Source organism: Pan paniscus, chromosome 18 (assembly GCF_029289425.2).
Source record: "Pan paniscus chromosome 18, NHGRI_mPanPan1-v2.0_pri, whole genome shotgun sequence".
NCBI classification, from domain to species: domain Eukaryota; kingdom Metazoa; phylum Chordata; class Mammalia; order Primates; family Hominidae; genus Pan; species Pan paniscus.
The window spans coordinates 14,606,649-14,631,154 of record NC_073267.2 but is presented as its reverse complement, the minus strand read 5'-3'; the positions used below and the strand labels follow the sequence as shown (position 1 = coordinate 14,631,154).

Genomic DNA, 24,506 nt, shown 5'->3' with positions numbered 1-24,506 from the left:
GATAGGAAATGTCAGTGTTTATCATACAAGCAAATAATTAGCATAAAGCTGTAACAAAAAGGATAGATAGACGGGTAATTTATCCTTTGTTTCTCCAAAAAAGACTCCACATTCATTAATGACAGCATGGAACACTGGCTTTTAGAATGATGCTCCTGGAGTGCAGCGGAGCGCCAGCCCTGCTTTCCACTATTCCCTGACCAAAACCCCTATTCTACCTGTATTATATACTGCAGTTTCACGGAAAACACACTAATTAAAGAAATTTACAAACCACATAATTCCCACTCTCTTAGAATTTCTGTACGCCATTTTGCTAACTTTGAGATGCAGGGTGAAACTTAGATTTTATTAACAGGAGGAAGAACTAGGTGAATAGCTTCTGCTTTCTTTGTCCATTAAGAAAGATTATTCAATAGGGAGCATAAACAAGATTTGTCAGCTACTTAAAACTATAGAAACTACAGATGAAGCACATTAGAAATATCTCATCTGCTTACATATATATGTAAAACTTATAATCAATTATCAAATTCATTGTATCTGCTAGGCAACACTTCAGCCTAAATTCTACCCACATTTAAACAAATGCATTTTAACTGTTTTATACTTTCTACACTCAGACAAATTCTTCCCTTAATTCAACTAAATCTAGATAGAGATTATTTAATGCCCTATTATTTAATTCTCCTTTTTGAATTATATTTATCAGTCATTAAAAAAACTGGAAATTAAATGAGTGGAAATACTGTATACCTGAAAGCAATCTTGTCATCTTACATGGTGCAACAGGAGTGAGCCGGACAAGCCCAGAGACAAACTCTGTAAGGGATTCAGGCTTCTTTCATCGGTGCCACATGTTTACCATCATCTAAAAGAGCTGCTTCCTCTCTCCCTGACATCTACGCTGTAACTTTTTTCTCCACTTTGAATGACACTACCTTTGAAGAATTAATTAGCAAAGAACAAAGCTGACTACTTCTTAAAAAATAGAATCATTTCAGAAAATAGAAAAAGCTATATTATGTTAGATACATTTTTAATTATTTTTTCCAGGAGCTGATAAGGGGTGCCTCCAGAAATTAACATTTTAAAAACTTCAGCTCTATAACTGATTTTAGAAGTGATACAATTTGCAGGGGTCTGGGATCCTGGCACAGAAATTTTCCATGTAATTACTTAACTAAACTATGCAGAACTCAAATCCAGGATTTTGACCTCATCATTAAAATCTAAAATATACTTTCCCAGTCTTTGAGTCACTTTGGTAAAATTCAAAATATACAAAGTTTTAGTCTATTAGATATTTGTTCAAACTTTATCTGAAAGAACAAGCATTAATCTGCAATTCAAATGAAAATCTGTTTTTTTAAATGATCATAGTATCTATATACCCCTTAGATTAATTTAAAAAGCTGAGATGCTGTAACTCGATTTGAGTTCTTAGAAATGCTCTACTAAATTACAACTTGCTAAGATACTGACCTGCATTCAGAGCCAAATTTAATGAAAGTTCTTTAGTGAAAAATTAAGTAAATAAATAAAAATGGCTCACATCTGTACTGCAAATTTAAAAAAAGGAATCTAGGCAATATGCAAAAACACAAAATATATGCAGTTTACTATAATATCTTGTCATATGGAAGGGTGGCAGGACAAGAGTGCTTGGCCTATAAAAGTAATACAATTGTATTTATGCTTTAAATTGTAAAAAAAAAAAAAAAATCCATCTCTCTTAAGTATGAATATCACTCTTTATATAAATACAACTGTGCTTTTCTAATATTTACATAATAAAAATTATAGCATATCCAAGCTACCAATGGTTTGGTTTTCCTGACTACAGAGGGAAGACAGAGTTGGAAGCACACTGACTTCAAAAATTAAAGGGTAAAAAAACCAAAGTCAAATTCCATGTCTAGCCTAGTGTTCCAATAGTCATTAAGAGAGAGGAATCAGGAGTCAGATTTCAAGATGCCAAGATACGAAGTCTATAATTCATTTTATTTTTATATAAAAGATGAAACTAAGTTAACATCTGCTATTTAGACTACAAAATTTAAGTCTGGATGTAAGCTGAATTCTTACTTTTAAGGTGAACTTCCAGTCCTTTCCATTCACAAATAGGACTTGATTTATTAAGTTTCCTGCTTTGTATCTCCAGAGTTGATCAAAGCACATTTTCTTAGTACAATCTGTATTGTTCCAAGTGTTTTATAAACATCTCTTGTGAGAGTTTACAGGAGTGATCTGAAATCATATCCAAAGTTTCATCCCATGAGTCAGTTATTCTTAAAAAGGAAATAGAATCTGTCTTTATCACCTTTATTTTCCTATCTATCACAAGTCTAATCATAATCTGTAACAAAATTTTAAAAAAATCATTGGCAGGATTGTCAGCAGATAATTACTGGCATTAAAAACTAAACAGGACAAAAAAGGAAAGAAAAGGCACAATTTCGTTACCTGGACATAAAAATCACAGGTCTAGACAACATCTGAAGTTTTATAAAGGTCCCTTCCCCAATAACTTTCAAGAGTTGTCAACCATCTAGCCCTACACAGATAACTCCTAAATCTGTTTCCCACCCTTACCTGAGATCCAATCAAACAATCTAACTACCTACTGCACATGGTCACCTGCATTCATTCATTCGTACATAGATATATACTGTACACCCACTATGCGCCAAGTACAGTATGCTGGGATCTGGAGAATCGCAGCAAAAAAAAATAGTCCCTGTCCTCTCAGGGTTTCTAATAGTGAAGGAAGCCAAGTCAACCAAATAATCACAAAACTATGTAACACAGACACAATTTCTGAGTAGTGTGGTACTAAGCTGATCTAAACTTTGCTCACTGTACTTGGCTTGCATATCCCTGAACCTTTTTATTGGACAGAAGTGGTGCCATCATAGGTTACCAACGCCACTAACTTGGGAGGCATTCTTTTTTTTTTTTTTTTGAGATGAAGTCTCGCTCTGTTGCCCAGCTGGAGGGCAGTGGCATGATCTCGGCTCACTGCAACCTCTGCCTCCCGGGTTCAAGCAATTCTTCTGCCTCAGCCCCCTGAGTAGCTGGGATTACAGGCAGGTGCCACCATGCCCGGCTAATTTTTGTATTTTTAGTAGAGACGGGGTTTTACCATGTTGGTTAGGGGGGTCTCAAACTCCTGACCTCAAGTGATCTGCCCGCCTCGGCCTCCCAAAGTGCTGGGATTACAGGTGTGAGCCACCACGCCCGGCTTTGGGAGGCATTCTTGACCTTTCCCTTATTCTCAGATCGTTTCGATCTCTGGGTCCAACCCATATGCCTAGAGTGGACGTGCACAGATGGCTCTGCCAGAACAACCCTTCTCCACTTCTTCTAGGAACTCTCAGTGTGATGGTGATAGAGAGCTTCCAACAAAGACCCCAGTGCCTGGCCGGGGAGCACAAACTCCCAAGGCCAAGAGAGCCCCTGGGATTTTAAAACCAAAGCTGGGAGGGAAAAGCTGTTTCCTTCCTCTTGGTTGGTGACTGTGAAGATGGCTCCTGCCCTGTGATGATGCACCACTTCTAATCCCTGAGGTCCCTGAAATTGTGCTGGTTTCTGCAGCATTTCATTCCTTTTGCAACCTTCTCTAGGAATCTTCCAATTAGCTCCCCTTTTAACTTAAGATAGTTTGAGTGAGGTTTCTGTTAACTTGCAGCCACGAGCCCTGACCAGTACCTCCTAAACATTTCCAGCCTCTGTCTTCTACAACTCTACCACCAGTGCCCTAGTTCAGGTCCTCATCAACTGTCACCTGGACTCGTGTAACAGCCTAATGGGTTGCCTGTCTCTAGACCTGCCCCTTGCATCCAGCATCCATGGTATAGTAACTAGAGTGATCCAATCACCTCCCCGCTGCTGGACCCTTCAGTGACTCCCCATCACTAAGTGCAAAATCTAAATTCCTTAATGGGACACACCCAACTGTCTATAATCAGTCTTCCTCTCCAGCCAAGCAACTGTCACTCCTTGCCTCCTATTTTATGCTGTGACTATACAGAACTACACACACACACACACACACACACACCCCATGCTGAACTGATTGTGAAAACCTGAAAAAATTAAAGTGGTTTTCTTTGGGCTCACTTTTAGGCATCAGAGTCGTCACACCTCTATCTACATTTTATTATATCAATAATCCTAGATAGGCTGTTGTGAGATATCTGGTGCTAGTGTACTTGGCATACATGGCAGAAGTAACCACAAGAGAGACTCACAGACTATAACAAAAAGTTCTGATCACCCACCCATCTTTGCAGACTGAGCACCAGCACCAATTCATCTATAAAGTATTCTCACCCGAAAGAGGAGACTGCTCCCTTCCCCCTCCTGGCACCACCACGGTCCTCTGTGGAAGCTTCTAGCATGGCATGTGAGCTCCTGGTTCCTTAAAGATAGGGCCACATCCCACTCACCTCTGGATCCCCAAGCCCTGCAAAGTGCTCAGTATGTATTAGACACATAAATGCTCATGGGATGATGTGTGCATTTTAAGCGACACAGAACAATGAAAGACATCTTTCTGATTTAAAAAACAAAAAAGCACATTGAGTGTAAGGTTAGGAGATTTGGTTTTCTCACATTGAATGAGCTGAGAATATCTGAAAACACAAAAGATGTTTAATACCTCTTACTCACTGTATAGTTAATAAACTAATTTTGTACAAATTTTTTAAATGGGAGATGTCTAGAAATAAAGAAAATTTCCAACAGAGAATGGCACAAGCAACCAAAACAAATTGGAAAACTGGACTTCATCAAAACTAAAACACCACTTGCTTCAGAGAACAACATGAAGAAAGTGAAAAGACAATCACAAAATGGGAGAGAAAATCTTACAATTCATATATCTGATAAGGGTGGGGGTGTTTGGGGGTGTGTGTGTATACAAAATATATAAAGAACTATCACCACTCAATAAAAAGACAGTCCATTTTAAAAATGGGCAAATAATTTGAGTAGGTATTTCTCTAAGATATACAAGTGGCCAAGAAGCACATGAAAAGATGTTCAATATCATTAGTGATTAGGGAAATGCAAAATCAAAATCATGAGACACCACTTCACATCCATTAGGATGGCTACTATGAAAAACACAATCATGGAAAAGTGTTGCCAAGGACATGGAGAAATTGGAACCCTCAAATGTTGCTGAGAACAAAAAAGGTGCACCTTCACACAAAAGCACTTTGGAAAACAGTTGGGCATTTCCTCAAAAAGTTAAATACAGAGTTACCATATAACCCAGCAATTCCACTCCTAGGTGTATACCCAAAAGAAATGAAAACCTGTGTCCACTAGAAAATTTATATGCAAATGTTCACAGCAGTATGATTCATAATAACCAAAAAGTGGAAACCACCACAATGTCCATCAACTGATGAAGAAATAAGCAAAATGTAGTATTATCCACACAACAGAATACTACTCAGCAATAAAAAGGAATGAAGTTCTGATACATGCTGCAACACAGAAAAAAGCCAGACACAAAAGGTCACATATTTTTATGATTCCATTTACATGGCATGTCCAGAACAGGTAAATCCAAAGAGACAGAAAGTAGATGAGTGGCTTCTAGAGGTGAGAGAGACAGAGGGGAGAATGGAGAGTGGGTATGAGATTTCTTTTTGGGGTGATGAAAGTGTCCTGGAATTAGTCAGAAGTGATGGGTGTACAACTCTGTGAGAATACTAAAAATCATTGAGTTCTACACTTTAAAAGGGTAGACTTTATGGTATATGAATTATATCTCAATAAAGCTGTTATTATTTAAAATGGTCAAAGTCATATAGCAACACCTCCGTGCAGACGCCTGGTTGAATCACTCTGCTTGCTACAAGATAACCTGTTGTAAAAACACACAATCTGTTCAAATGAGGAAATAATTTATTTTCCTACCAATAAATCCCTACAGTGACCAACCATAAAACCAAATCCAAAATAAAAAAGAGGAAAGAACAAAAAAGCACGCAATTTGCAATTTGCTGGCAGGTACAGAATGGAATTAACCAAAGACTGCACATAGAAAAATGTTTATCAGAACTGCTTCTCTTTGATTACACAGATTTAATAAGTCAAAGTCCTTTTTCCTCACGAAAAAATGTGCCAGCTTCTTTATTAGCACAGAGCAAGGAAAAACAAGCATTCTCTTCTATAACCAAATTAACATCCCGCAGAAGGTCTGTTTGTACTTGGCAGTCATGAACCTTTCATCTCAGAGTGCTGCTAAATTAAACAAGTCTCTGCTGTATTGAACATGATGAGCCAGACACCCTGGCAGGCTCCTCGGCTTCATGAGTTGATGATGAAGAGCATTAGAAATAGAGGATGGTGAAAATAATGCTGGGGGTGCTCATAAAGTAGCGTTATCTTCATTCTGTTCAGCATTTCCATGGTCTACAATGTCAACATTCTAAGAACTTTCGAGCATTCTAACACCACCTTTCCCTGTCCGAGGGAAGAAAGCATGGATTTTGGAGCCAGAGAGATCCGTATTCAAGTCACAGTTTTGTTTTGTTTTTAACCTACTAGCTGCATGCCCAAGTCCTGATTTCACGATCTCATTGAGCCCTTCTGCTCTTTAAAACTGGGGTAATTACATCTATCCTCACAGAACTGTTGTGAAAACAAAATGAGGTAATGCACACAAAAGACATTGCACAAGGCTCAATGTACATTCCCACCATAAAATTCCTCATTGCTCTCAACTCTTCAAAGAACACACTCATTTGAGAGTTTATATCACAGTATAAGTAACAGTCACCGGCCATCCTTCTTCTATCCAAGGACATCTAATCAATCAAAAGATCCTACAAAGATTTCTTATTACATAAATTATTCCCCTCCATCCATTTCCACCTCCCAAAGACCTGAAGGTAACAAAGCCATGAATAAAGTCTTTTAAATATATTAAATCAGGGCATGGCACAAAGCATTCATTCACCTAAGAGGTATTTAAAAGCACTGAACTGAGAGACACACCAAGAGAAACACTTACTATTAGAGGGAAATGCATATTTTGCAGTGCAATAATTGGCAACCTTTCCATAAAGATTGATGCAATCTGATTGTAATTCCCAAGTGTCAGTAATCAGTTCTTAAGGTAAAAGAAAAAGGAAGTGGGATGGTTTCAAGTACTCCAGAAAAGATGTAGGAGGATATCCTTTCACACTGACAGCAATTAATGTCTGAGTGATAGCTGCTAGAACAATCAGACTGAAGAACTTTGTTACATTAGAGCAGACTGAAGTATATTTAAAATAAAACTTACTGAGTTTAACATACACAAACACTTAATCTTCACCTTGAACTAGGCGTCCTCTCTGAGCAAACTGAAGAAGGAAAAGCTTGCATGAAATTCTAATATTTGCCATTGCCTAACTATGAAAAGGGAGGAACTGATGGTTTTCAGCCATATTCCCACATTGGACATCTATTTAAAGACAGTAGCCTAGACTCTGCAGCAATACAGTCAGACTCCCTCTCCTCAACTCAAGATAAATTTCCAGCATGCCGCAACACTAAACAAAGTGCCCAGCGTTAGGAAGGAAGGAAATTTCTCAAGGGGGATAGGACATTCAGAGGTTCAGTACATATCCTTAACCTAGAGAGTTTCACTGACTATTGAGCTCATCATGGAACTTATGGCCCAAAGCTACTGTTCTCTCCTCCCCTTTCCAAACTCTACTCTTAAGACTTTGAGATGAGAATACTCTTGGGAGAGACCAATTCAGCTGCAGATACTACAGAAGTAAGCCCCGAGTGTTGGCTTTGCTAGGGATCTATTCTCTGTACTGCATACAAGTACTTCAATTTTTTTTTTCCTAGGGTTAGAGTTTAATACAATTCCATCTGAATATTCTACTGCTACTAATTCTGTATATGAAGACAAAATTTTTCTCCTCTGCCCAACTTTCCAATCAAATGACTACTTCCCCTGCCAGTCTAAACTTTAAGCTTTGTGCCTAAAATAGGAAGAAACTGTTGCAGATGCACAAAATCCAAGTCATTAAAGATGCTGAAAAATTCTTAAAACTTTCTGTTTAAGTACAATGTAAAAATTATTACAAATGCAGCTAAGAGGAGAAATAACTAATAAAGCCTTAATTTTAATTAAGACTTCTGTTTAACTACTGCTAGTAATTCCTTGCTTTCCAGGAGTATTTTTAGAATCAGGGCTTTAAAGCATGCAATTAAATAAATTAAGTCATCAGTAAAATGAAAACTACCGTATAAGCAAATTCCTGCATTGCCACATAAAAGAGATTGAAGAAACCAGAAATTTGGTTACTTTAGAAAACAAATACAAGATTATACCATCAGCCACAAGAAGATATGAGAGTTTTAAAGTCTAAAAAAACTTCATTAATTTAGACTCTACTATTGAAGACTCAATTATTTCAAGTCTGCCTACATTTAATTTTGGATTATTTATTAAGAAAGGGGATGCTAAGCAAATTAAAGTGCAAATAAAAATTGCTGGGGGATTATTTAATCAATTTAAGACGTTATACATGCAAATAACTGCTGCTCAAATACTGATTAAAACTAGCTCATGAACTCTTTGGAATCCCATATTCCAACAGAAACAAACTATATGAAAAGAGAGGCAAAAACACTACTTGAATCTATTAATTATTCTATCTTCTTTGTTTAGTTTGGCTGTGAAAAATTGGTTAGGAGTCAGAAAGGCTTAAAAGACAGGATACTGGACAAAGATTTATTATACATTCTTCTCAAAGGCTGGCAATCAATTTCTCTGCTTCTAGTTTTAATGAAATGCGGAGCCACACTTAAAATATAGCTCAATTTATCTCCATTATAATTAAAAATATATTTTGGGACATCCATTTTAGCTTTGTCTTCAAATAACATAACTATGAAAAACTTTCCCATGTCTATACTATGAAACATAAATATGATTATTTAACAAGACCTAGTTTCCTACCTAGTTTAGATACTTACTTTTCCCTTGACAACAACAAAAACACACAAACAAAAAAGCAGAGTTGGAAAATAAATGGGATACAGGCCAATTCAACATTTCAAACAAAATGTCACAAAATGTTATGGTAGCAAGTATCACTATAATTGTCTATGTTTAGATTTAGGTACGTATAAAAATCACAGATGCTAGTTTTCTTATCCAAATTAAAATTTAAGGCCCTTCTCATTTCCAACCTAATTCTAGCAATGACAATATTTACCAACCATTCATTCCTTCAAACACAATGTGGGTGTTTGCCATGTGCATGCCAGGTATTATATTAGGTGCTGGATGTAAACCAGTGAATAAAATACCAGTTGTACTACTTGGTCCCTGGTCTTGGTGGTATATGGTCAACAATGTTAACTTGGAGTGAAAAGAAAAGCATCAATATTAAAGTATTAAAGGCATTCTATATTATTAAATGCTGTATTTTCCTTTTCGCTTTTTTTTTTTTTTTTTTTTGGAGATGGAATTTCACTCTTATTGCCCAGGCTGGAGTGCAGTGATGCGATCTCGGCTCACTGCAACCTCCACCTCCCGGGTTCAAGTGATTCTCCTGCCTCAGCCTCCCAAGTAGCTGGGATTACAGGCGCCCGCCACCACACCTGGCTAATTTTTTGTATTTTTAGTAGAGACAGGGTTCCACCATGTTGGCCAGGCTGGTCTCGAACTCCCGACTTCAGGTGATCCACTCATCTCAGCCACCCAAAGTGCTGGGATTACAGGCGTGGGCCACCACACCTGGCCAGAAGATGTATTTTCTATCTAAAGAAAAAAGGTGACTTTTAATTGGCTTTTTTTTCTTTAAGAGATGAGATCTTGCTGTATTGTCAAGGCTGGTCTCCAACTCCAGGCTCAAATAATCATCTCACCTCACTCTCCTGAGTAGCTGGGATTATAACCATGCCTTGCTAATTTTTTCTTATTTTAATTTTAAATATTTTTTGTAGAGACAGGGTCTCACTATATTGCCTACGCTGGCTCTCTGATTTTCTTGTTTGAAATAGCTCCTGATAGTTAATTGGCTTTTTATTAAGTTAAAGAACAAACCATAGGTCAATGACAAAGTTGGTATATGCTTCATATGAAACCTTCCTCAAGTAAATCTTATTTGATTAAAATAAAATCTAAGGCAAATATAAAATTAAAGATCACAATCATATCAGAAACTGTTAAAATCCTTTAGACAGAAGAGATTCAACATCAGTAAACACAGGTTTACATATGAATGCATAGTCACATAATCCACTTAACTCAATAATATCATCACCCAAGTTTGTAAGTCATATTCTATATGCTATTCCACAATTGATATCTACGTTTGAGGCATGTTAAGAAATTGGTCTCTAAAGCTTCTTTATTTATCTTTTTAATTTTTTTCAAGACAGAGTCTCACTCTGTCACCCAGGCTGGAGTGCAGTGGCATGATCTTGGCTCACTGAGACCTCCACGTCCTAGCCTCAAGTGATCCTCCTGCCTCAGCCTCCTGAACACCTGGGACTACAGGTGTGAGCCACCATGCCCAGCTAATTTTGCATGTTTTGCAGAGATGGGATTTCACTATGTTATTGTGCAGGCCAGTCTTGAACTCCTGAGCTCAAGCGGTTTACCTGCCTCAGCCTCCCAAAGTGCTGGGATTACAGTTGTGAGATACCGTGCCTAGTCTTAAAGCTTCTTGAAACTGCACTATAAGTGAATAAAAAACAAAGGGAGAGTTCTCTATGGAGGAAAACTTTCAGTATTTGAAATAGTAACAGTCAGTTGACCTATAGTTTAAAAATATTTATAATGAGTTAACGAAGGCAATAGACTGAAAAACAAAGAACTCAACATACTTCAACACTCTCATCACATTTAAAGTCCAAGAGTATTTCATCTATGCATGAGAACCACAGGTATCTTCTCAATAAGAAAACTCTTCACGTTAGTAAGAATATCAAATTGGAGGTCTTTGAAAACCTAAAAGGTATATTCCAATTAGAAACCTTGTTATCTCAAAAAAATACTATTTTTTGTCTCCTACTGGATTGCCAAAGATTAAAAAGATTAACAGGTTACATACAAAAGAAGGTGGTACAAGATGGCGGAACAAGACTCTCCAGTATTCGTCCTAGGGCAGAAACATCAATTCGAACAACTATCCATTCCTGAAAACACCTTCACAAGAGCTAAGAAAAACAGACGACAGATTGCGGTACCTGGTTATAGCACAAAAATTTTAAAAGACACACTGAAGGTGGTAGAAAGGATAGTTTTACATTACCTGCGTCACCCACTCCCCAACCCTAGGCAGCACAGCGAGGAGAGAGATACCATCAGATGGGGGAAACAGAGGGAAGTAAGCATAGGACTTTGCCTTGAACCCTAATACCAGGCCCAACACAGTAAAACCCAGTACCCAGAAGACCTCCATGGCCCCTGACTCTAGGCCAGTACCCAGGGACTGTGCCTTCAGACCTGTCCTGGAGCCAGGTGGAAGCCTGTATCCCCTATGAGGCAGACTCCATTTCCAGTCCACATCACTGCCAGCCAACTACAGCAGGCTTGGGCTTCTCATACCCTCAGTGGCTTCAGGAGTCAGGCATCCAATTAGGAAAGGAAGAAGTAAAATTGTTCCTGTTTGCAGATGGCATGACCTTATATATAGACAACCCTAAAGATTCCGCCAAAAAAAACTGTTGGAACCAATAAATGAATTCAATAAAGTTGCAGGATATAAAATCAACATAGAAAAATCAGTAATACTTCTATATACTAACAACGAACTATCTGAAAAAAAAATCAAGAAAACAATCCTATTTACAACAGTTACCAAAAAAATAAAATACTTAGAAATAAATTGAACCAAGGAGGTAAAAGATTTCTACACTGAAAACTATAAAACATCAGTGAAAGAAATTGAAGACACAAATAAATGGAAAGATATCCCATGCTCACGGATCAAAAGAATGCTTTTAAAATGTCCATACTACCCAAAGTGTACTACTTATTAAATGCAATTCTTATCAAAATACCAATAACATTCTTCACAGAAATAGAAAAAAAATCCTGAAGTTTGTATGGAACTACCAAAGGATATGAACAGCCAAAGCAATCTTGTCATTTTATTTACTTTATTTTATTTATATATTATTATTTTATTAAGACAGTCTTGTTCCTTTGCCCAGGCTGGAGTGCAGTGGTACGATCACACAGCTCACTGCAACCTCGAACTCCTGGCTCAAGCAATCCTTCCACCTTAGCCTCCTGAGTAACTGGAACTACAGGTACAAATGACCACACCTGGCTAATTTTTATTTTTTGCAGAAACAGGGTCTCACTTTGTCACCCAGCTGGTCTCGAACTTCTGGTTTTCAAACTATCCTCCCACCTTGGCCTCCCAAAGTGCTGGGATTTGAGCCACGGCACCCAGACACAATCTTGAATAAAATAAAAAAGTTGGAGACATCACACTACCTGGTTTCAAATTGTACTATGAAGTTATAGTAACCAAACAGCATGGTACTAGCTTAAAATACAGACACATAGACGAATGGAATAGAATAAAGAACCCAGAAATAAATCTATGCACTTACAGTTAACTGATTTTTGACAAAGGTGCCAAGAATAAACAATGGGGAAAGGACAGTCTCTTCTAAATGGTGTTGGCAAAACTGGACACCCACATGCAGGAGAATGAAATCAGACCTTTATCTCACGCCATATACAAAAACCAACTCAAAATGTATTAAAGACTTAAATGTAAGATGTGAAAACATTAAGCTCCTAGGAGAAAACATAGAGGAAAAGTTCCATGACACTGGTCTGGACAATGATTTTTAGATATGAACCCCAAAACACAGGCAATAAAAGCACAAACTGACAAATGGGATTATGCCAAATTAATAAGCTTCTGCATAGCAAAGAAAGCAATCAACAGTGAAGAAACTTCCTAAAGAATGGGAGAAAATATCTGCAAACTATACATCTGGTAAGGGGTTAACATCCAAAATATGTAAGAAACTCAACTCAATAGCAGGAAAAAAATCCAATTAAAAAATGGACAAAGGTGGTGGCTCACACCTATAATCCCAGCACTTTGGGAAGCCGAGGCGGGTGGACTGCTTGAGCCCAGAGTCTGAGACCAGCCTGGGCAACATGGCGAGACACTCTCTACACAAAAAATACAAAAAATTTGGCAGAGTATGGTAGCATGTGCCTGTGGTCCCAGCTACTAGGGAGGCTGAGGTGGGAGGATCACTTGAGCCTAGAAGGTCAAGGCTGCAGTGAGCCGTGATTGCACCGCTGCACTCTAGCCTGGTAGACATTTCTCAAAAGAAGCATACAAATGGCCGGGTGCAGTGGCTCATGCCTGAATCCCAGCACTTTGGGAGGCCGAGGCGGGTGGATCATCGGAGGTCAGGAGTTCAAGACAAGCCTGGCCAACACGGTGAAACCCCATCTCTACTAAAAATACAAAAATTAGCCGGGCATGATGGCGGATGCCTGTAATCCCAGCTACTTGCGAGGCTGAGGCAGGAGAATCGCTTGAATCCGGGAGGCGGAGGTTGCAGTAAGCCAAGATCGCAGCATTGCATTCCAGCCTGCATGACAAAAGTGAAACTCTGCCTCAAAAAAAAAAAAAAAGGCAGCATACGAATAGCCAGCAAATACATGAAACAGTGTTACACAGCACTAATAAATGCAAGTTAAAACCACAGTGAGATATCGCCTCACTCCTGTTGGAATGGCTCCTATCAAAAAGATAAAAGGTAACAAATGCTGACAAAAAATGTAGAGACAAAGAAACCCTTGAACGCCGTTGGGAGGAATGTAAATTATTGCCATTATGGAAAACAGTGTGGGGGTTTCTGAAATAAATTAAAAATGAAACTACCATATGATCCAGCAATCCCACTACTGGGTATTTATGCAAAGGAAATGAAATCAGTAAAGAGATAATCTGCACTCTCACATTTATTGCAGCACTATTCACAATAGCCAAGATACAGAAGCAACCTAAGTGTCCATCAACAGATGAATGGATAACGAAAATGTGGTATATATACACAACGGAGTACTATTCAACTATAAAAAAGGAAATCCTGTCATTTGTGACAACATGGACAAAACTGGAGAACATCACCTCTTTAAGTGAAATAAGCCTGACACAGAAAGACAAATACTACATGTTCTTACTCATATAAGGAATCTGAAAAAGTTGATCTCATACAAGAAGAGAGTAGAATGATGGTTACCAGAGGCGTTAGAAGGTCGGGGGCAGGTGGGGGTGGTGGTGTGGAGATGTTAGTCAAAGAATACAAAATTCCAGTTAGATAGAAGGAATAATTCAAAGAGATCTATAGTACAGCATGGTGACTATTGTTAATTATGATATACTGTATTCTTCCAAAAATAGAGTAAATACAAAGAGAGTAAATGTTCAATGTTCTCACCACGAAAATGGTAACTATGTGAGGTAATGCATAATTAGCTAGATTGAAACATTCCACAATATACACATACTTCGAAACATGTGGTACACAATACATACATACAATTTTATTTGTCTATTTAAAATAAATAAATAAATTTGGAAAAAAGTTACATATACATAAACATTAACAAAATTGTGTGGGCAAGGATATGGAAAGCAGGACTCTTGTGGATTCTGAGGGGGGTTATAAACTGGCAGTCTCTTTAGAGGACAGGTAAGCCATGTCTCAACATTTTAAATGTGTATAATCTCTGACCCAGCAGTTACACATCTAAGAAGAGAAATGAACAAGTATACAATGATATAAGCAGAAGGCTGATCAATACATCAACAAGGGAAAACTAGAAACAATCTAAAAGGTCATCAAAGGCATAAAGTATGGTGCCTCTAAAAGATGGAACATTAGGCAGCCAGTAAAATGATTATGTAGGATTACGCGTATCTTTCCAATTCCCGCAGAGATGTACAAAACATAGTTTTCCATTAAAAAAGACTACTATATACAGGCAAACCAATTTATTTAAAATTTTGTATATAAATTCTTCTATATCCATAGATAGATTTCTAAAAGTATGTTCACCAAAATATTAATAGCAGTCATTTCTTGGTGGTAGAAGTTGGATGCTAAGTTCTATCATTATGTTGTTTTATACGGGTAGAAATTTTTTTCATTATTATAGTAAAAAAACCCCAAAATTTTAAGTGTTCATATCTCACCAAAAGTAGCTTAAAATTCTTTCAACTCCCTATTTTAAGAAAAAAGTATTCACTGAATGTTGCAAGTATATATAACCACCAAATAGCTATGGGTTTCTACTTGCTAGATTTCCTTCTCAGTACCATGCTTTAAAACCATCAGAAAACAGGAAAATAAAGATTAGATTCGAAGAGGTTGAGAACGTCAAATGAACTTATTTGAACAGTCCACATTCCTGGCATCTACCTTAAGAACTCTAGGTTCTATGAACTTAACCACTCCTAAAACAATCTCCCTGTTAGACCTCAAGAAAGCAGGCTGTAAGAGGAGGTAAAAGAAATAAATAAATTACAGTTTCTTTGTTAAAAAAAAATTATAAAAAAACTTACCTCGGTAAGAATATTTAATTATTTTCCTGTCTTACATTCTCTTTCTTAGCACCTTTATTGTGAACCTGGAAAAAAAAAGGCAGAAATTACTTTTTATTGAGCACCTACTACATGCCAGACAAGGTTGTGTCTCTTGGACAATGTGAAGTCTAAGATAAACTGGAAATAACAAAATCGAAGTTATTAAAATGGAATGGTCAGGAAGGAAAGTAAAAATTTGAAAATGTAACTAAAACTTTTCCTAAATTGTTCGAGAACCTATACACGACTGTATTCAAAGAACTGTATTTAACAAACAAGCCTGGAGAACTGCAGCGGGCTAAGAGTTGGGGTGCTAGGCTCAGAGCATCTGCATTAGATCCCGGTTCTACCACTTTCTACCTGTGTGATCTGGGGTAAGTAACTTCTCTGTGTGCCTGTTTTCCCATATGTGTAAGAACAGTACCCAATTCTTAGCACTGCTGAGGATTATATGAAATAATCCACATTGGGGACTCTAAAGTAGTTCCTGAAATATGTGTTCAATAAACACTATTTTTATTATAATGTTATTATATAATAATAAATCTGCCTTTCACCATCTCCATCACCAGCATTATTTATGATGATAATAATTATTATTAATTGGCTGGGCACAGTGGCTTACACCAGTAATTCCCGGGCTTGGTGAGGCCAAGGTGGGCAAATCACTTGAGCCCTGAAGTTTGAGACCAGACTGAGGCAACATAGTAATACCGTCTCTTTAAAAAAAAAAAAAAAAATTTGCCAGGAGTGGTGGTGCCCCTGTAGTCCCAGCTGCTCGGGAGGCTGAGGTAGGATGATTGATTGAGCCTAGGAGTTCAAGGCTGCAGTAAGCCGTAATTGTGCCACTGCCCGTGTCATGTACTCCAGCCTGCATGAGAGAGACCCCGTCTCTAAAAAAGGGGGAGAGGGGTGGGCATAAGCTTTGTATTCCAGGGGCTTACAGTGTCCTCAGTGAAATAAGAGCTACCTAGACACATAATATAAAGCAAAAAAAAAGATCAAAGTCAATTATTCATTCATTTAACAAACATCTGAATGTCCAATCTTTGCCAGTATTTTGTTGGGTGCAGGGCATTATTTGGTGTGCAGGATGAACACAGTTTCTCTCCTTACAGAGTTTACAGTTCATCAAGGGTTAAGCTGCATGACAGACAAGCTACATGCAGAGACAGATACTGTTTTTGACTGGGTGGGGGACACTAACAGATCTGAACTGGCAGAATTACGTAGCACTATATTCTGGGTGGGAGGAATGGGGTTCCAGGAAACACAGGGCCTCTAGGAAACATAAGCAGCACCATTGTTAGGGTACATCCAAGAGAGACTAAGGCAGCAAGGCTAGAAGCAGGAGGGGGCCTTGAACGCCAGGCTGAATTTGTTCTCTGGTTTTCAGGTACATTAATTGTCCTGCTGAAACTGAACAAGAGCTTAGTTTTAACTTGGATTCTAATGTCTTGTAACTTTTTCTTTATGGTCCTTTCTTTTTTCCTTTTTTGAAAGTGAGATGGGTAACAGTGGGAAAAAAATGAGGGAATGGCAACCTCAGCCCATGTTGGCAACAAAGGTGGGAGTGGACCAAGGGCACTAAGCGACGAGTTTCACACGTTTTCTCTTTTAATCCCTCCAGCATTCTTACAGACACTATTGCTCCTTTTACAGATTAGAAAACTGAGGCTCAGAGAAGTCAAATAGATTTTAAGTTCATAAACTTAACATGATCTTGATTCTTTAAAAAGTGTTTTCTGGAACTAGACAAAACGATTCTAAAGTTCACATGGAAAAATAAACTAGCAAGAATTGCCAAAAAAAAAAAAAGCAACAAGGGGAAACTAGTTTTAAAAGATATTAAAACATTTTATAAAACCAATGTAGTACTGCTATATGAATAGAAAGACTAATGTCATAGAATAGAAAGTGCAGAGATGTACCCCAATACATCCAGAAACTCACACCACCATCAACTGGATTCAGAGATGAAAACTGAAACAAATCGGTAAAGATAACTGGTGGCCACATGGAAAAAGGAAAAGTTGAATTATATATCACTCTGAACACCAGAATAAATCCTAAGTGGATCAGAGATTTAGGTGTTAAAATGAAACCATAAAAGCACTAAAAGAAAACATGGCCAGATTCCAGAAATCGTGGAGGCCTTTGACGTAAAATCCAGATACCATAAGAGATTAATGTTAAGTACATAAAATGTAAAGAAAGCCATATTTAAGCCTTCTTTATACCAAAATACATGAAAGTCATTTTTAAAAACAAGTGACAAGTTGAGGGAAACTGCAACTTAACAAAGGGCTAATCTCTCTAATTTATACACTTATAGAAATTAGTAAGAAAAAGCAATCCAAAAGAAAAATGTGCAAAGGGTATGAACAGATAGCTCACAGAAAAAAGAATACAAATAGCCTTTAGGCACATGAAAAGATGCTCACCCCGATTCATAATGAAAGCAATGCATATTAAAACTACATGGAGTTATCATTTTTCATCTACGAGACTGACACGAATCCAAAGGTTAACTGTTGGAGAGGTTATGGAGAAATAAGGAGTCTCATACATTACTTAGGCAAGTTCAAAATAAGTGCCACTCTGGAGGAAGAAAGTATTTATACCAATTATAAATGCATTGCCCACTGACCAGCAATCCCACCTCTAGGAATGTATCCCACAGATAATGCCTACAAATATACAAAATAATATGTGCACAAGGTTATTCAGCACAGCGTCATCTGTGAGTCTCAGACTGGAAACAACTCAAATATTGATCACTGGAGGCTAAACAGCTAAACAATGTATATTTTACAGTTGTTTAGAAAAATGTTTTCTGGGCCAGATGCAGTGGCTCATGCCTGTAATCCCAGCCCTTTGGGAGGCCGATGCAGGTGGATAACCTGAGGTCAGGAGTTTGAGACCTGCCTGGCCAACATGGAGAAATGCCATCTCTACTAAAAATACAAAAATTATCCGGGCCTGGTGGCACATGCACCTGTAGTCCCAAGCTACTTGGGAGGCTGACGCAGGAGAATCGCTTGAACCTGAGAGATGGAGGTTACAGTGAGCTGAGATGGTGCCACTGCACTCCAGCCTGGGTGACAGAGCGAGATTCTGTCTCAAAAAAAAGAAAAGAAGTGTAGAAAAATGTTTCCTATATACTAATATGAAGATATGTCAAGATAATATTAACTTTAAAAAAAAAGCAAGGAAAATATTCACATAGTATGTATATTTTATATAAAAAGAGTATATATAGTATATTAGTATTTGCTTGTATCTGTATCTATACAAAAAAAAGACATCTATAGGAAACAAATGAAAGGTTATTTATGGAGAGAATCAAGACAATTGGAATTTAGATTTCTCAAAATATGTCTTATGTCATTTTAATTTTTGAACCATATGAACATCTTATCTACATGAAAAGAATTTGTAAATGTTAAAAGCACCTCGCAAAAAGAAGCAAAAGAGAACCACCTACAAACCAGAGTCTAAGTTTTCTCTGAAATTGGTGACAAGCAATTTTAGTGTGGCCATCACCATAAATTATAGGACAAAGTGCTTTTGTTTCCTCCAATCGAGCCAAAGTATATGATTATAATAATCTATTTTAAAAAGGCGGGGTGAGGAATTAGAAGAGAGAACAGAAAAAGGTGAGAAGAGAAGGAGCTCTACTCTAATGGTTCTCGAAGTATGGTCCTTGGACCAGCAGCATCAGCATCACCTGATAATTTGTTAACAATGTAAATTCTATGGGCCCAGCCCAGACCTACTGAATCAGAGAGAGACCCTGGAGGAGGAGGCTAGCAATCCTTTTAATACATACTCAAGTTTGACAGCCACAGATCTGGTCCCGTGATTTTTATATGTTCACGTGCATTGCCCAGGAAGGGATCTTTTAAAATGCAAATTCTGGTCCAGTTGGTCTGGAGTGGAGCTCAGAGTCTACATTTCAAACAAGCTCCAGGATGCTGCTGACGTGCTGATGGTGTGGGCACCACACTTTAAGACGCAAAGCACAAGTCCACCTGAGGAAGAAGGTACGCAAAGGGTCTTCACGTGATTGAGTTTGCTGTGAAACCTGCACTCAATATTAGACAGAAAAAGTCCTTACACAGGTCTCCAGCTAAGGTATACCACGGAACTAGCTTCCCATATAAACTGTGTACTTCACACAGAGTAAGTATGTTTTCAAATATATTTCTTAAACAACAATAACAACTATAATTCACTGAGATCCAATTTAAGGACGTCCCATTTGAGAAAACTTTCATTTATAAGTGGATCTTCCAGAATGGAAACAAACAAAAAACACAAAAAACCATATTCATACAACTGTCTGGTTATATTATCTGATTAACTTTACCTCAAACACACTAACCACACCATCTGCCCTTCGTCAAAATTCACCAAGCAGTTTGTTTCCTTTTAAACATTTTCAAAAAAATGGTTCTTATATTTACAAACATTGATTCTCCATTTGTTTTACATAAAGGGAAAATCTCTACAGGAATCTTCTTAGTAAAGAATTCTAGTTTAAATGGAAGGGTCCAGAAATATTGTGTATCTTCATTTTGCAAGTCACCCTTTGAATCAAGTTTTTGGTGTTAAACATTAATCGTTGTTTCATATTCCCTATTCATGTAGTAAAATTATGTAATAATTTTTACATATTCCCTATTTCATTGACTCTAAGATGCCATCAATTTCAAGATATAATGTCCTACTAAGAAAGAAAAGTTGCCAACCACATGCTAATTTTAAGATGTCATTCTATCTCACATATGCATCTTAAAAATCAATGAAACACCTTAATTACAAATCAGAGATATGTGCATAGTATTCATTTTCTAGTTAACATTTGTGTCTCTCAAATGTAAAACTTCGTAAAAGCATGAACTTTTGTCCATTCAACAATCTATCCCCTATGCCTAGAAAAATGGAACATTTTCAATCAACATCTTTTACATACAGGTGAATATTTTTTAAAGTTCTGATTTTAAAAACCAGTAATGACCTCTTTTACCCTGGAACAAGATACTGCTTGCTCAAATTAATATAAATTCATTACTCTCAATTTGGATAAATTTCCATCTCCAAAGTGTTCAATGTCTCTAACTCTAGATAATTTAAAGTATAGCCTTCTGTTTTGACAACAGTCATTACCTACATGTCTGTTTCCATAGCACCTTTCAAACGTAACACGCAACTAATAATAAACACCTTACATCAAGAAGCAACTCATCTATTCAACAAAAAAAAGCCAAATAAACTATTTTTAAAACAAGAGTTAAATGTATAATGTTACAATGTAGGTAACATTGTAACATATATAAATTTTATACGTAGGTAACATATAAATGGTCTGAGCTGAACTTTCTTAACTCGATTTGCATTTTCCCCTATGCAGCAAGACTAGCAAAGTTTGAAATGAAAAGACAACTGCTAACAAATCACACCATGAGGACTACTGGCATATGTGATTACAGGTAATTTTAAGTTTTACCTTTGAATACATCTGCATTTTCCAAATTCTCTAATATAGATATTAGTAAGCAGAAGAAGCTATTTAAAGGGTGATTACACTAGTTTAGATTATACTTAACTAAGACTTATTTCTACACATTATTGCTGTTGCTTCCCAACTCCATTCTAACCTCAATCTGCTACTTGATTCAAGTGTTTAGTTGTCAACATTTCCATTAAACACAGCCAATCTTTCAGACAGAGGGACACAGGTACTAACCTGACCTCCCATCTGAGATTCTAGAATAATCAATGAAAGCGCCACTAACCAAAAGCATGCTTTTTGTACGTCAGACACTTCTGAAAGAAAGAAAAAACAAAACTCTCAGCAAAAACTGTCTGTTAAATTTCCTTTTATAATTCCTATTATAATTGACTAGATAACATTGATGTTTGGAGTGGTTCTCCAAGGAGCTGGAACTGCCCCCAAGGAACATTTTTAGTTATCAAAGAGACTGGGGGACACCGCTGGCATTTAGGGTTTGGGGGGCCTGGATCTAAAAGACTTCACACAACACATAGGTGGGACAGATCTGTATAACGAAGATTCGCCTGGTACGAGAGTCTTTCAAATGAACGGGCAGATTAAGCCCACTATAAACTGGCATTACTTTACAATATTTAAAAGTTTTTCCAAGAAATTGCAGGGAAACTCCAGTAATGTAGGAGAAAGTAGCAAGGGAAGCTTAAATAGAGTAAGGGAAAACTGTCTAAACATTAGCGATCGTTTCCTCACACCACACACCGTTAACATACAATTGTAGTATCAGAATACTGAGCATATACAAACAAGTGAGATACTGATATTGAACCCAAAATTTTCAACCTTGTTAATATTTTATTAATTATTACCAATGGTAATTGTTAGGAAGCCAGTATTGTCCCTTCGAGTGTGTGACACAAAAAAATTCTACAATATAGTTTAAAAATATGGATCCATGGAGGGCTTGTGCTAATATTTACGTATTTATTGAGACAGTCTGTTATTTGTCTTGCCATGTTATCCCTAGTTCAATCTAGGTTGTTTCTCTCTTTAATTCGCAAGAAACAGGTTATGCCAACCTAGGTGTTTTTCCCAACCTCCGTCTGTATCTCTGCTCTTTCCTTGAAGTAGCGGCCTCACTCTGTAGCCCAGGCTGGAGGGCAGTGGTGCAATCACAGCTCACTGCACCCTTTAACTCCTGGGCTCAAGAGATCCCCTCACCTCAGCCTCCCAAGCAGCTGAGACTACAGGTGTGCGCCACCACACCACGCTAATTTTTTCTTTTTTTGTACAGGTGGGATCTCGCTATATTGCCCAGGCTTGCTCTTGTTTGAAATAGCTCCTCCTAATTTTTTTTAACCAATACAAATGTACTCATTAGAAGCTGGCACAAGCACCCCAGTATATACCGTCTTCCAGCACAAGAGTATGTCCTAGATGTGAACGGTACAGCAACATCTGTCATATACTGTTCTCTATTTCGCCCTTACGCTTCAATCAAACCATCATACTGCTTTTCAAGGATGTGTGTAGGGAGGTTACATTGTTTATGAATTTCATTTCAGGGTAGTAAAGAGGGCTTTATACATGTTTGCTGCAAGGGGGAAGAAGGGACCTTGATTCTGACGAGGTTGAGAACCACTGTTCCCAAGAGTGGAATCGCGTGCTGAAACAAAAATCGAACTTTTAGAGAAGAGTTTCCTTCGCCTAAGGCAAGCCCTGGGCTCCAATATTCCACTTCATTGGGCCTGACACCCCACTACCAGCACACGCCCGCTGCTCTCAGCCCACCTCTGCTTCCAAGCAGGGCCAAACAATGGTTCTTGACCACTTGGGGATCGGGGACCCTTTTAGGAACTAGACAAAAGCCCTGGAAAAACTCTCTCCCAAGAAACCCATACACCAAGCTGCATCCAATTTCAGGGCGCTCCCAGACACCCCCTCTGAAGCCCGGTCGGGACCCCAGGAGAAAAGGGCTGAGGGGAGTGGGAGGTGGGAAGAGGAAGGGGGCGCCGGGGTCCCGGTCCCCTCCCACCGCCTCCTCGCAGTGTGGCTTTGGCCCGGGCGCTCCACCTCTCTGTGCAGCCCCGGCGTGCAAGCGCGCAACTTAAGTGCCCGGCACACAGCAGAGGCTCCATAAACGCCGCTGCCACTGTCAGCAGGGCCCACTCTGCAGTCGAGATGGACACTGAGGCGGCCCCGGGGTCGCGCCCGGGCGCGAGGACCGGTTGAAGGAGGCACCGGCCCGCGGCCCCGGCCGCCCCGCCCCGCGCGAGTCCCGGGGACGGTGCGGACCAAGCGGCGCCGCAGCTGCTGCGGGGACGAACAGGGATGGCCGCCTGGGACGCGGGACGTTCACCAGGCCCGCTCCCCCACCCTGCCCTCGGTCTCGGCCGCTCTCACCCGGCCTCATCCCCCAACGGCCGCCACCGCCCGCCGCTCACCTCCCCGGCTGCCGCCGCCGCCGCTCCCGCCGCCGCCGCGCGATCTCGCGAGACTTCGCTCCCCTCGGCACTCCCCCTCCTCCCCGCGGCGCGCGCGGACCCCAGGCTAGAAGCGGCTCGGCGCGCTCCCCGGACGCTGCCCACCCCGCCTCAAGGGTCAAGCCCGGCCTCTCTCGCTGCTCGCCCCCGACTCCGTCCCTGCGTGCACTCCGCCCACTCCCGTGACTGGGAAGGGTTAAAGCCCAGGTGCGAGGCGGCCGCCTCCTTCTCACCTGGCCGGCCGGGTGCGCGTGCGCATGCGCATGTCCGGGGCTCGGCCCTGAGCCTCTGCAAAGGCTTGGACGGCGGCGACAAAAGTGACCGCTGCCACCCGTCCTGAGTGCTCGCTGCGCGCCGAGCACTTAACAGCCCCCTTCGGTCCTCACACTGCCCCCCAAAGTGGGTATTACCAGCCTCCCCATTCTAGAGAGAGGAAAAATGGAGGCCTGGCAAACAAAGTACAGTAATGGCTCCATGTCACACAGCCAGGAATTGGCTGAGCCAGTGTTGGGATCTGGGGTTGTCTGATGCCCAGCCCAAAACCCATTTCTGCACCTCAGTGACAGCCCCCAGGCCCTGTCCCTCTTTCTGTTCAAGGCTCAAGGCGCTGCCTCTCAGCCGCAGTCTTCATTCTCTCCCAACATTCACCAAGGTGAGAGGAGGAGCTCCTGGGAAGTCATTTGCTACAATCTGTCTGTTTTCAATGGAGCTGGCGACAGTAAAGTGCTTCTCCCTCACTTTACAAACTTCCCAAGGCCTGTGAAGCCCCTGTGCCAGTCCCTGTGCAGCTCTGAAAACTGTGTGACTATTTTTATGTGGTTCTGTCTCCTCCTTAGACTGGTGGCGTTTTGCAGGGAGAGAGCATGATGGAATGGCACACAGGACAGAGAATCAGAATGT

At 39.4% G+C, this 24,506-nt stretch overlaps 1 protein-coding gene across 12 annotated transcripts in view; it reads right to left on the bottom strand.

The window, feature by feature from the left end:
* MRTFB (myocardin related transcription factor B) overlaps positions 1-24,239 on the bottom strand; it is a 196,311-nt gene extending 172,072 nt beyond the window's left edge. Inside the window, exons 1-4 of one of the 12 annotated variants that reach the window (XM_055100475.2) lie at positions 23,527-23,565; positions 21,361-21,440; positions 19,441-19,642; positions 15,588-15,652 (exon numbers count right to left, since the gene is read on the bottom strand). The gene's annotated coding sequence lies outside the window, so the exon portion shown is untranslated. Of the gene's footprint in view, positions 1-2,088; positions 2,251-15,587; positions 15,653-19,440; positions 19,643-21,360; positions 21,441-23,526 lie in introns of those variants that run through there. The other 11 variants (XM_057300122.2, XM_057300123.2, XM_055100472.2 and 8 more) reach the window with 11 other exon arrangements.
* Positions 24,240-24,506: the final 267 nt, after the last annotated feature.